Source organism: Rattus rattus, chromosome X (genome assembly GCF_011064425.1).
Source record: "Rattus rattus isolate New Zealand chromosome X, Rrattus_CSIRO_v1, whole genome shotgun sequence".
Taxonomy (NCBI): Eukaryota; Metazoa; Chordata; class Mammalia; order Rodentia; family Muridae; genus Rattus; species Rattus rattus.
This window is the reverse complement of record NC_046172.1, coordinates 18,290,348-18,302,431: the sequence shown is the minus strand read 5'-3', so window position 1 is coordinate 18,302,431 and position 12,084 is coordinate 18,290,348. Positions and strand designations below refer to the sequence as shown.

Below are 12,084 nucleotides of genomic sequence, written 5' to 3'. Positions count from 1 at the left end.
ATAAAAAATCATGAAGCTAACTTATTGGAATATGGCCATTGGAGTAAAATGAATCTTTGTTTCCAAGTTCATATTTGGCTCCAGAATAAACTATCTCTTATTTCCTTTAAATTGAGAGCTGTTTTTTTTTTTTTATCAAGAAGACTGAGGTACTACTACTACAAGACTGTCCAACCCACTCTGATAACAGACAGGATTCACATATGGTAGATAAAAGGGCATGTTAGGGTTCTAATACTGTGAAAGAATATCGGGCAAAAAAGGTTTTGTCATTGGGAATCTATGTCTCCTTATGGATCATCATATCTAGAAAAAGGGCACAGAAAAGGGAGTGCTGGTCCTCAGCAGCCTTTCTCCTTTCTCTGTTTTAATTCAGGCTAGACTCCCACGGTGACTTACACCTTCAAGGTACACTGTTTCACTTTAGTTAATTCTCCCTAGCAGCCCCTTCACACAGGCACATCCAAATGCATGCCTCACTAATGTCTGAGCAACTTTTTAATCCAAACTAGTTGACAAAGAGGAGTGATGATCATACTAGCCAACTAACACAGAGCAAAGTGTAAACTCAGCTGGAATATTGCCCATCATATAGTAGGACTGGAGTTTTTCTTCTCTAGCTGTTGGCCGAAGGTCCTTAATCCTGAGACTTCTTTCCGATTTCTGTGCAGGGTCCTCTCCATCTTCCAAACAGGCATGTTTTTGAATCCTCACGCGATGCATTTCTTTCACTTATTCTTCTTCTGCTAAGACAATGAAACTACTTTGAAATGGCTGTCCTGATTTAGTCACACATTCCTGGATAATTTTAAGATCAAGTGACTCGAGATCTAACTTACATTTCCAAAAGTCTGCCCAGGAATACCTATATTAGTGTCTTCCTGAATAATCAGAGAATGAAAGCTTTGTGGGGCAGCTTAGCTTCATAAATTCACATCCATAGAAAATGGAAATTACAAAGCATCCTCATTTAAAGCCCTCAGACTGTTCTCTCTGTTACATTATCAGTTTACTGTCAAAACCCCATCCAAATCCATTTAGCTCTAATGCATCAAATGTTATCGTCTATGTAATGACCATCAGGTATGGTTAAAGGTCAGGTACAGTCTCTGAAGTCTTTGAGAGCACAGCTCTTCTCTGTGGCTGTGTCAATCGCAAGAGTTGTGTTTGCTACCAATGCTTTCAGCTTTCAGTGCTGAGGTGTGTGTGTGTGTGTGTGTGTGTGTGTGTGTGTGTGTGTGTGTAGGTTTGAGGACAACTTGCAGGATCTGGTTCTCTTTACATCATGGGGGTCCTAGGAATTAAATTCATGTTGTTAAGTGGCAAATGGCTTCATCCACTGAGCCATCTAACTAGTCCCTATGTCATTTTATTTAATGAAAAATTTCAGATAGCACATTTTTCGATGTGTATTGCTATCCATTCTATAGACAACATTTTTTTTGTCTTGTGAATTGGTATCCATTCTCAAATATCATGATGTCTCTTATTTGTAGTATATTTTTCAATTCTATTTAATTTAACTACAGTTGTCAGTTAATTACAATTAATTATAATTACAATTACAATTAATGTTATTACTTTAGTCTGTATTTTTTAACTTGTATTCTCTTTCTCTTTTTTCATGCCTTTCTATGGGTTTTATTTATATCTTTTTGACTTATACAAATGTATGAATATTAATTCAAAATCAATTTATGAGAAAACGTAAGTATGACTTCCAATAGGAGTGTGATCCCTGGTCTTGGTACCAAGATGACATATATGATCTTGCAATGAAAAAATTTTTTCAAGTTACATTATTTGTAATCAGAACTTTAATCCCAAGGATTCCCCCAAACATTACAAATAACAGCATGGAGGAAGAGGGGTCACTTGCATAGTAACTCACCAACTGAGCCCCACAAGAACCTTTGAAGTGGTAGGGCAAGAGTCTTTTGAAATCTTAAGTTTCCAAATAAATCTATCACAAGCAGCTATGTATTCGTTTATACCAATCATATGAGGAAGTTACGACCTAAGCAGAGGTTAAAGGGCTTTCTATGTATTGGATTCTACATAATTTATAGCTAAGCAACCTCTGCCCACAGGGAACACCGGTGGGATTCTCAACAATGCTTGCCTGTAGTCAGTGGTACAACTTTCCTTGTTGGCTTTTAAAGAGTGTTTAGTTACCCATAGCTGCATACTACATCCCAGCTATGAAAGAAATTAAACCTCTGTTCGTTCAATGGCTGACAGTTTTGCTTTATTAGGTCACACTTTAGATTAAGCAAGACTTAGAGGTTTATTTCAGTCTATGTTAAACTAATGTTCATAGCAAATTCACTCTTCCTTAAGGAAACATTTTAAAGCAATGATATTTTTTTTGTATTTCATGCCTCATATAATCCATTTCATATCAGAAAGAATTATATCTAATGTGGTTTCTGTTCTAGGAGACAAACCTTAGTATCTGAAACATCGTAAAAGGTAGCAAGCTTATGGAATTTCAAATAAAACTTGATTTTTCTGTATACACATACTCCCGTCAGTTATTTCCTACATATCACCTCTGCTGTAAACTGTTATTTGACCTTGATGGGGTACCAGACCAAAGAAAAATGTGGACAGCTGTGATTTACCCCTCAAGGCAGTTATCTTTCTCTTCTATCTCTGGCTTCAAGAGATGGGAGAAGGTTCCCAGGAGAGGAAGAGCCTAGAGGAAGAGGACCCCAGGACTAGGCTAGCTACTCTACCTCTCAGGCCCTGGATTTATGGGCATCTCAGGAGCCTGTTGTGCTAAATGTCTGATAGTCACATTAAAATGGTGCTGGTTTGGGAGACTTCAGCGGAAGACTTAAATTTGTTTTTACCATGAAATATCTTTCTTTCTCCTAATGTGATTGATGGTGTTGTTAGGAGTAATAGTCTGGACTTCTATCTGGGATGGTGTCAAAGAGCTTGTAGAACATCCATCTAAGCCCTTCTTGTTTTAGGATCTCCATTAAAAAAATCTGATGTTGTTTAGTGGGCCTGCCTTTATATGTGACTTGTTCTTTTTGTCTTCCACTTTTAATATATTTCCTTTTTTCTAAACATTTAATGCTTCAATTGTTATTTGTCACGGGGAGTTTCTGTTCTTCTATTTATTTGTTGTTCTGCATAATCCTTTTACCTAGATAGACATAATTTTCTTAAGATTGGGGAACTTTTCCAAAATATCCAACAGTGGGAAGAGAGAACCTGGAGACAGCACCTCCAGTAAATAAGCATGGCCCCCAGTGGAGGGATGGGATCATCAATCCATCTCAAAAATTTTAACCCAGAATTGCTCCTGTCTAAAGGAAATGCAGGGACAAAGAGTGGAGCAGAGACTAAAGGAAAGGCCATCCAGGGACTGCACCATTCTAGACTGTCCCATCTGCAGACATCTTTTGCAGATGCCAAGAAGTGCTTGCAGCCAGGAGCCTGGTATAGCTGTCCTCTGACAGTTTCTGCCAGCACCTGACTAAGATAGATGTAGATACTCACAGACAAGCATTGGCCTGAGCCCAGGGACCCCAATGGAAGAGCTAGGGGAAGGACTGAAGGAGCTGAAGGGGATTTCAACCCCATAGGGAGAATAACAATATTAACTAACGGGACCCCACAGAACTCCCAGGGACTAAACCACCAACCAAAATGTATACATGGGTGGGTCCATGGCTCCTGCTACATATGTAGCAGAGGACTGTCTTATTTGCCATCAATGGGAGGAGAGTACTTGGTCCTGTGGGGCTTGTTGTCCTAGCAAAGGGGAATGCTGGAAGGGAAAGCTGAGAATAGGTGGGTGGAGGAGCACCCTCTTAGAGGCAAAGGGGACGGGGATGGAGTGGAGAGTTTGTTTGTGAAGGGGAAACACAGGAAGGTGGGAGGGGGAAAACATTTGAAATGTAAATAAGTAATTAAGAAAAGACTTTTCTGTGCCTTCTATACCTATTATTTGTCAGTTTGATATTTTCTTAGTGTTACGTATTTTCTGGATATTTTGTGCATGGATTTGTTTAGATTTGCTTATTTTGACTGAGTTATTTCTTCTACCTAATCTTCAAGGTGTGAAGCTCTTTTACTTCATTCAAACTCTTTGGGAGCCGTAACTCAGCCTCTTGTTTGACTACCTGCGTTTTTCATTTTGAGTGTTATTTCGGTTCGATTTTCTTTAGTGACTCTATTTCTTTGTTAAACTCTATTTTCATATCTTGAATATCTTCATCATTTCATTCAACTGTTTTAATGGTCTTCATTGTGGCATTTATTCATATTCCCATTAAGATCCTTGAACACATCCATACTTGCTTTTTTGAAGTTCTTATTTCTTGCTTTTGCTAAATTGGCTTTCTGAGGGCACCTTACAACAGGGTGCTGATTTCTGGAGCAGACATATTGTCTTTTTTAAAAAAAGATTTATTTATTTTATGTATATGAGTATACTATAGATTTCTTCACACACACCAGAAGAGGACATTGGATCTCATTACAGATGGTTGTGAGCCACCATGTGGTTGCTGGGAATTAACTCAGGACCTCTAGAAGAATGGTCAGTGCTCTTAACCACTGAGCCATCTCTCCAGCCCAGACATATTGTCTTGATTGTTCCTCTTTGTGTCTTTGCAATGGGATCTAGGCATGTAGAGTTATGACATCTGTATTTTTTTCTTCTTACCTTTGCCAAGTGGTTGGTTGGTTCTTCGATTGCTGTTACCACGATTTGATGTATTGTGGATTAGCAATGATGGTTGGTTTTCTATCTCATGGCTGAAACTCTGGGTTTCAGTTTTCATACTTCTGAGCAGTTTCAGAGAGGTACAGTAGGTTGTGTGTGTAGTAAGCTAACAGGCGGGTGAAGCGGGGATGTCACTAGAGGTCTCTTAAATAGGACTCAGGGTCCAGCTCCATGAAGGGCAGCAGACAGCTATGGCAGGAGTCCCAAGGGAATGGAGATAGGCTGGAAGTGGGGGGCTTAGACATACAGTATCAACTGGCCTAGGGGTACCCTAGAGAGACCAGATGGAGGAGGAGAAGGAGGACACAGGTAGCTTACCTGGGTCCAAGCCAAGTGTGGTAGCTATGGGATCCTGGGTAGAGAGAGGTTCTGTGGTTGGTGGAGGGGTTACAGAAGACTGGAGATGGGATGGGAAGAATTGCTAAGGCAGGTAGTGAGGAAAAGTTAGGGAGACCCTGGGTTTTCACCAGAATAGTGGCCGAGAAGCTCAAGGGAACCTAAGTTTTAAAAAACATTGTCTGTGATCTGTCCTAGAGAGCTTCTTCTCTGATCATGTCTGTTTGCAGTTCTCTATACTCTTTGTATTTAGATGTCTCCTTTATTCTCTAAGTTTTAGAAATATTCTGCTATAATTTTATTATATTTTCTGTCTATTACATTTGATTTTACCTCTGTTCTTTCTTCTATATCCTTAATTTTCAGGTTTAACCTCCTGAATGGATTCCAGGCTTCTTAGAAACATTGTTCACACTCCTTATTTTTCTCCTTTTTATAGGTCTCTATGTATCATCATCTCAAAATTTTCCTCCACCCCTGAAATACATTCTTCTGCATGGTCTTGTCTGTTAAAGATGGCATTTGATGGGCTACCTTCTTTGTTTCTTTCTGCTTGGTTATTTTTAAATATCTCAATTTCCTTGCTGCTTTTTCTCTCCATATTTTGCGCTCTTGCTTCCATTTTATTGACGGTGACATTCACTGTGGAGACTGTCTTGTCTAGGCCTAGGGTAGATTTCCATAATTTGTGCATCTGTTTGTTTAGATCTTCTACATGATCATGAATTCTTTTTAAATGTAAGAGTGAAATCTTTCTCAGATACCTCTGCTATCTCTGTAACTTCGGATTTCCTTTTAGGTTAGTGGGTTGGTTGGTATTAAGTCGTGATTGGTGGTTGTATTATATTCCTTGCTATATTTTGTGCCTGGTATAGTGGGATTGTTTTTTCAGTTTAAGCTTTACCTTGTCCAAGCCTATTTGGATACTTGGTTTTCTGTGATTTGTCCTAGAGGTATATCTGCTTGAAGTTCAGCTACTAAGACTTGGTGAAACTTGGTGTGGACTGTCCAATGGAGTCATTGAGGTGATTCTGTCTTGTCAGTGTACCAATAGGACAAAGAATAGGCCCACTCTTTGGCTGTTCACAGGATTCTGTGAACTTGTTGTGGGAAAAAGACTGCACCACAGGCCCACTAAGGTCTGTCTAGTATCAGGGTCTATGATTGGAGTCATGAGCACTGAGTAACCTCTGAGACAATAGTTATATAGACTCTGGATCCTGAAATGATCACTGAAGTCTCAGAAGTCAGAAACACACGTTCATACTGACCTTAGAGACTACTGGAACTATAGTCCTGGTCTTTTAGGAAACCCTGGGCACAAGGAGTAGGGCAAAGCTTAGATTCTGCATTGAACTCTGAGCTCAGTGGGATGGAGACCTTGTTACAGGGTACTTTCTAGTCCGAAAGAAGTCAGATATCTGGACATGTGGTGTTATGTAGTCCTATAAAGTCAGAGGTCGGGTCATTTAATACTTCTGGTCTCACAGAAGCCAGAGACATGAAAGTCGGGTACTCTCTGGGCTTGCCAAAGCCAGAGGCTTGGTCACCCTTTACTCTATGGTTCTACTGGAGCCTTGTCTTCCAGAGCTCACTGGTCCTGAAGAAACCAGAGTCCTGGTCTTTCAGTAACCTCTGGTAATGGTAGAGCCAGAGTCCTTATACTTTTGGGGGAAAAGCTAAATATGTAAGATATACATTACTAGATGAACAAGTGTTGATATAATGGGCTGGAGAGATGGCTCAGCAGTTAAGAGCACTGACTGCTCTTTCAGAGGTCCTGAGTTCAATTCCCAGCAACCACATGGTGGCTCACAGCCATCTGTAATGGGATCTGATGCTCTGGTGTGCCTGAATACACTGTACTCATATACAAAAATTAATAAAAGGGTTGAAATAAAAGTGATTTAAAAATCACTTGCAAATTGTGTGGGCCATTTGAATTTTACTGAAAAGGTATTAGTGATCTTACTCCATAAGAATTTCACAATAGATATTACCTTGGATACACTTTTCTTAAGTCCTTTTAGCTGCTAGTCTTCCAGTCTTTCCTCTCTCCCCAAGTACAACTTCTTTTATGTACCCTTCTGAAATCTTAGCAAAAGTCTATCAGTACTTTACACTTTTCTGTGTGGAAAAATTCAGTTCTGATATAGCTAATTCTATTCTGATATATTCTATTTAGCATTTACTATAAAAGTCACAAGCAAAGTAGCCATATTTTGCAGTATTGAAGGAAGCCAAATAGCTTTGAAGAGGGAAGGCTTACTAGTCAGGGGTGTGTGTGTGTGTGTGTGTGTGTGTAAAAATAAGGATCCTAATCTATATAAGAATACCATAAGGCTTGTGTTCTACAAATGAGGAAGGCTCGCCTTTTAATTAGATGAGGGACAGACATAGCCCTGCTTGTTTGACACTATAGAAGAGATGGCAGCCCTGCTTTTATGAAGTTGAGAAGAACATGAGGAAAGACCTAAAGTTGACGATGGAGAATGTAAATAACCTTTTTACCCAGCAGATAATATACATACAGTTTTAGTCTTTCAATGTTAAGTTCATAACAGTTTTTATATTCCATGGTGTTTCTTCTTTCTTTCTTTCTTTCTTTCTTTCTTTCTTTCTTTCTTTCTTTCTTTCTTTCTTTCTTTCTGGTGTGTGTGTACATACATTTATTCGTGGAGGGTTTGCATGCAATTAAGGTGAACCAGGGTTATATTTCATGGTGTTTCTATTTCTATTAGACTTGTTATTTTTTCCAAAAAAAATTTCAAGAATAAAAATTACCTGACTTGGATTTTTGAGAAGGTAAATAAACACATATATTTATATTCTCGCTATTTATGTATAACTATATCATCCCCCAGATAGTGTATACAAAGCAAATAATACTATGAAAGGTACAGAGAACGAGGAGGAGGAGGAGGAGGAGGATAAGGAGGAGGAGAAGGAGGAGGAGGAGGAGGAGGAGGAGGAGGAGGAGGAGGAGGAGAGAGATGCTCAAAGTCATAGGGAGCAGCATGGCAGGGCTGAATTCTATAGGCTTCTTTTTTCTGTAATATATTCCAATCTGGGACCTAGAAAACTAGCAACTCATAAAAATCAATTTATGCAGATAAGTTTTCTAAGTCATTTAAACTCTTGCTTACTTTTGCCAAGGGATCTGGAAAAAGAAAGGGTAACATAATTCTCTTAAATAGTAATTGCTTTTGTTAAGACAAATATCACTGAAAAACAATGGTCCATTCTCTTCAGCAAAGGCAAGTTGCAAAATAGAAAGTGAAATTACAAGTAGAATAATGCACTGTAAGAGCAGAATGGAGAGAGGAAAATGATTTCTTGAAACTGAAGATAAATGAATAGATATTTGTCTGAACAACAGAGGCAACATGACTGAAAATAAAAAAAAACAAATCTTCAGAAAACTATAGCACGAATTAGACAAAGGATGGGGCTTAGATGTATTTGAAAAGCAATGCCTAATAATCCCTCAAATTTGAGAAAGGTCATAAGCCCCTGTACTCAATTCCAATCCCATACAAAAATAAACCCAAAGAATTATACTCATAGTCAAATATCTGAAAACCAGACAAGTATCTTGAGCGCATGAAACATCACCTAAACAGAAAAGCTCATTCAGTGAAAGCAGCTATTCTCAACGGAATACACAGAAGTCAGAAAAAAATTGTGGCACCATGTTCAAAGGCCAAGAGAAAAACATTGCAAATTCAGAAACGCATATCTGACACAAGTTATTTTTCAGATATTAGGGGAATTATTAGATGAAAGAAAACTAAGAAAATTATTCACTAATGCCGCTACACTTAAAGAATGTCCAAAGGTCTGCAACATGGCTCAGTGAGTAGAGGTGTTTGCCATCTAGCCTGAAGACCCAAGTTCAATCCCCGGAAGTCACATAAAAATTGGAAAGAATTGACTCCTGAAAATTATTCCTGATACCACTTGTGTGCCATGGAATACACACACACACACACACACACACACACACACAGAGAGAGAGAGAGAGAGAGAGAGAGAGAGAGAGAGAGAGAGAGAGAGAGAGAGAGAGACACAGACATACACTTTTTAAAAGGCATAGTTAAAACAAATTTTTCACACACAAAGGAAGTAATAAAACGGGACAAAGGAATACCCCCCCTTTTTTTAAAAAAAAAAAGGAAATTAACTATGAGCACAATAAACACAAATATGATTAAAGCCCACAGACTCCTTCTTGAATTACCTCTCTTATGTTTAATGGATGAAACAAGAATTACAATGCTAGGTGATGTCTCCTAAATGTGTTTAGAGGAAACATTGTGATGATGACTTTATAATCAAGGAGAATAAGGTAATACAAAGGGCAGGAAGATATTTACAATTGACTTCCATTGATAAAAACAGCATCATAATCTTATAATAGGCTATGATCTGTGTATATAATACAATGTAATGCCACTAAAACTATATAAACTGGTACATCCAAAACCACTCGATGAATTAAAATTGAATGATTAGGAATATACATGAGAGCATTTTGTGGATGTGGAGGAAGTGAGAGTCTGAGGCAACAGGATGCCCAGGGAGCAGGGAACGCTATCAAGAGTATGTGACTTTGAGTCTCCACATTTATTTTTGTCCTTTTTATTAACTAATTTAAGTAGAACAAACTAAGTACATATTTAACAGTTTGTGCTAAAGTATACAGTACATTTACTTTGTTAAGTTCCTATTGAATCAAATGACAAAGCATGTAAAAAGGAGATCTGAATGCATCCTGTGGGTAGGTTCATGTTTATCACCCACCTCAGCAAACTGTGTTTGGAAGCTTGACTTTTCATTAACTTATGTTATTGGTGTTTTTCCCTATGGATGGGACTTTTGTAGTTTCATCAGGAACTTGGAAAGCCACAGGAGCGGAATGAAGGCCCTTGAGCAAACAGTCCTTTCAGCACTGAGTGCTTATTTCTTTCTTTCTCTCTCTCTCTCCCTAGCAACTAAAAGGCAGGGATAGTGCTGTCCCTGACAGACACCAGCTGCTCATGCTCTCTTTTCTATAAGCATTGATAGGAGTTTGTACTTGGCAGCTGGAGGCCGGACTAGATAGGGTCTGCACGGAAATTGCCACCTCTTTGGCTAGGGAGGGGTCAGAGTGATACAAGGCCCCTTGCTCAGATCTCCCAATTTCCTGGCTTACTCTGATCCATAATCTCTAGAATTGCACACATCAGCACGTGAAGCAGAAGCAGGGAGTCAGCATTTTGTCTTCACATGAGCCTCTGCATCTCTTCTGTAGGCTATCAAAATGCACTGTGGTTCTTGTTGACTGACATATAAGGTTAAGGGACCAAGGTGTCAGAGAAAGAAGTGGGTCTGGAGAGGGGAATAGTAAGAGACTGATACTATAAAAGGGGGATGGGGGAAATGGGGTGGGGTGGACTTTTAGTTGGGGATGGGGAAAGAGAGGGTAATTCAGATGGAGGGAAGGAGGAGGATAAACAATACTAAGGATGTTTGAATAAAAAAATGAGAATCCTATTATTTTATGTCTGCTTAAATAAGACCCAGACAGAGACACTGTCACTTGACATGCTGGCATGGATGGGGGAAATCTTACAAGGCCCTACCACTAAATGAAAATCTACAAAAAATTAAGACTGCTGAGAAAGAATCAGGCTTCCCCAGAAATGAGCCCCTAACTGGTTATCCAATACCAAATGGTCAACCCCAAAAATATGTAGATACAAACAGAACTAAATGGACACAGCTGGCTGTATTTATAATTTTTTATCTATTTTATTTTATGTGTTGTTGGTGTTTTCCCTGCATGTATGTGTGTCATGTACATGTCTAGTGCCTGTGGAGGCTAGACGATGACAGTGGATCCCCTGGAACTGGCGTTACAGATATTTGTGAGCCATGATGTGGGTGCTGAGAATTAAGCCTAGCTCCTCTGAAAGAGCAGCCTGTTCTGTTACCTGTGGAGCCATCTCTCCAGCCCAAGGTTGTGTTTATATAATGCTCTCTAGGTCTCCTTTCCACCACCACTTGGGACCTTAATTAGATTTTTTATTGGATATTTTTTATTTAAAAATTAAATGCTATCCCCTTTTCTGGTTTCTTGTCCATAAACCTGCTATACCATCAACCCTCCCCTTGCTTCTATGAGGGTGTTCCCTCACCCATCCACCAACCCCTTCCCTCCTCCTCGCCCTGACATTCCCCTACACTGGGGGGTCCAGCCTTCACAGTTCCAAGAGTGTCTCCTCCCATTGGTGCCCAACAAGGCCATCCTCTGCTACATATGCAGCTGGAGCCATGGATCTGTCCATGTGTAGTCTTTGGTTGGTGGTTTAGTCCCTGGGAGCTCTGCTTGGTTGGCATTGTTGTTCTTATGGGGTTGCAAGCCCCTTTAGCTCCTTCAAACCTTTCTCTAACTCTTCCAATGGGGTCGCCATTCTCAGTTCAATGGTTTGCTGCTAGCATTCGCCTCTGTATTTGTCATGCTCTGGCAGAGACTCTAAGGAGACAGCTATATCAGGCTGCTGTCATCCTGCACTTCTTGTCATCAGCAATATTGTCTGGGTTTGATGGCTGGATCTCCATGTGGGGCAGGCTCTGAATGGCTGTTCCTTCCATTTCTACTCTAAACTTTGCCTCCATACCCCCTCCTATGGATATTTTTGTTGCCTCTTTTAAGAAGGACTGAAGCATCTGCACTTTGGTCATCCTCCTTCTTGAGCTTCATGTGGTCTGTGGATTGTATCTTGGGTAATTCGAACTTCTGGGCTAATATCCACTTATCAGTGAGTGCATACCATGTGTGTTTTTCTGTGATTGGGTTACCTCATTCAGGATATTATCTAGTTTAATCCATTTGCCTATGAATTTCATAAAGTCATTGTTTTTGATAGCTGAATAGTATTCCATTGTGTAGGTGTACCACATTTTCTGTATCCATTCCTCTGTTGAAGGGCATCTGGGTTGTTTCCAGCTTCTGGTTATTA

At 39.6% G+C, this 12,084-nt stretch overlaps 1 long non-coding RNA gene across 1 annotated transcript in view; it reads right to left on the bottom strand.

Moving 5' to 3' along the window:
- Positions 1-480: 480 nt before the first annotated feature.
- The window catches only part of LOC116889262, a 29,399-nt gene continuing 17,795 nt past the window's right edge, over positions 481-12,084 (bottom strand). The window contains exon 3 of the long non-coding RNA XR_004386370.1: positions 481-743. This is a non-coding gene — a long non-coding RNA (uncharacterized LOC116889262). The remainder of the gene's footprint in view (positions 744-12,084) is intronic.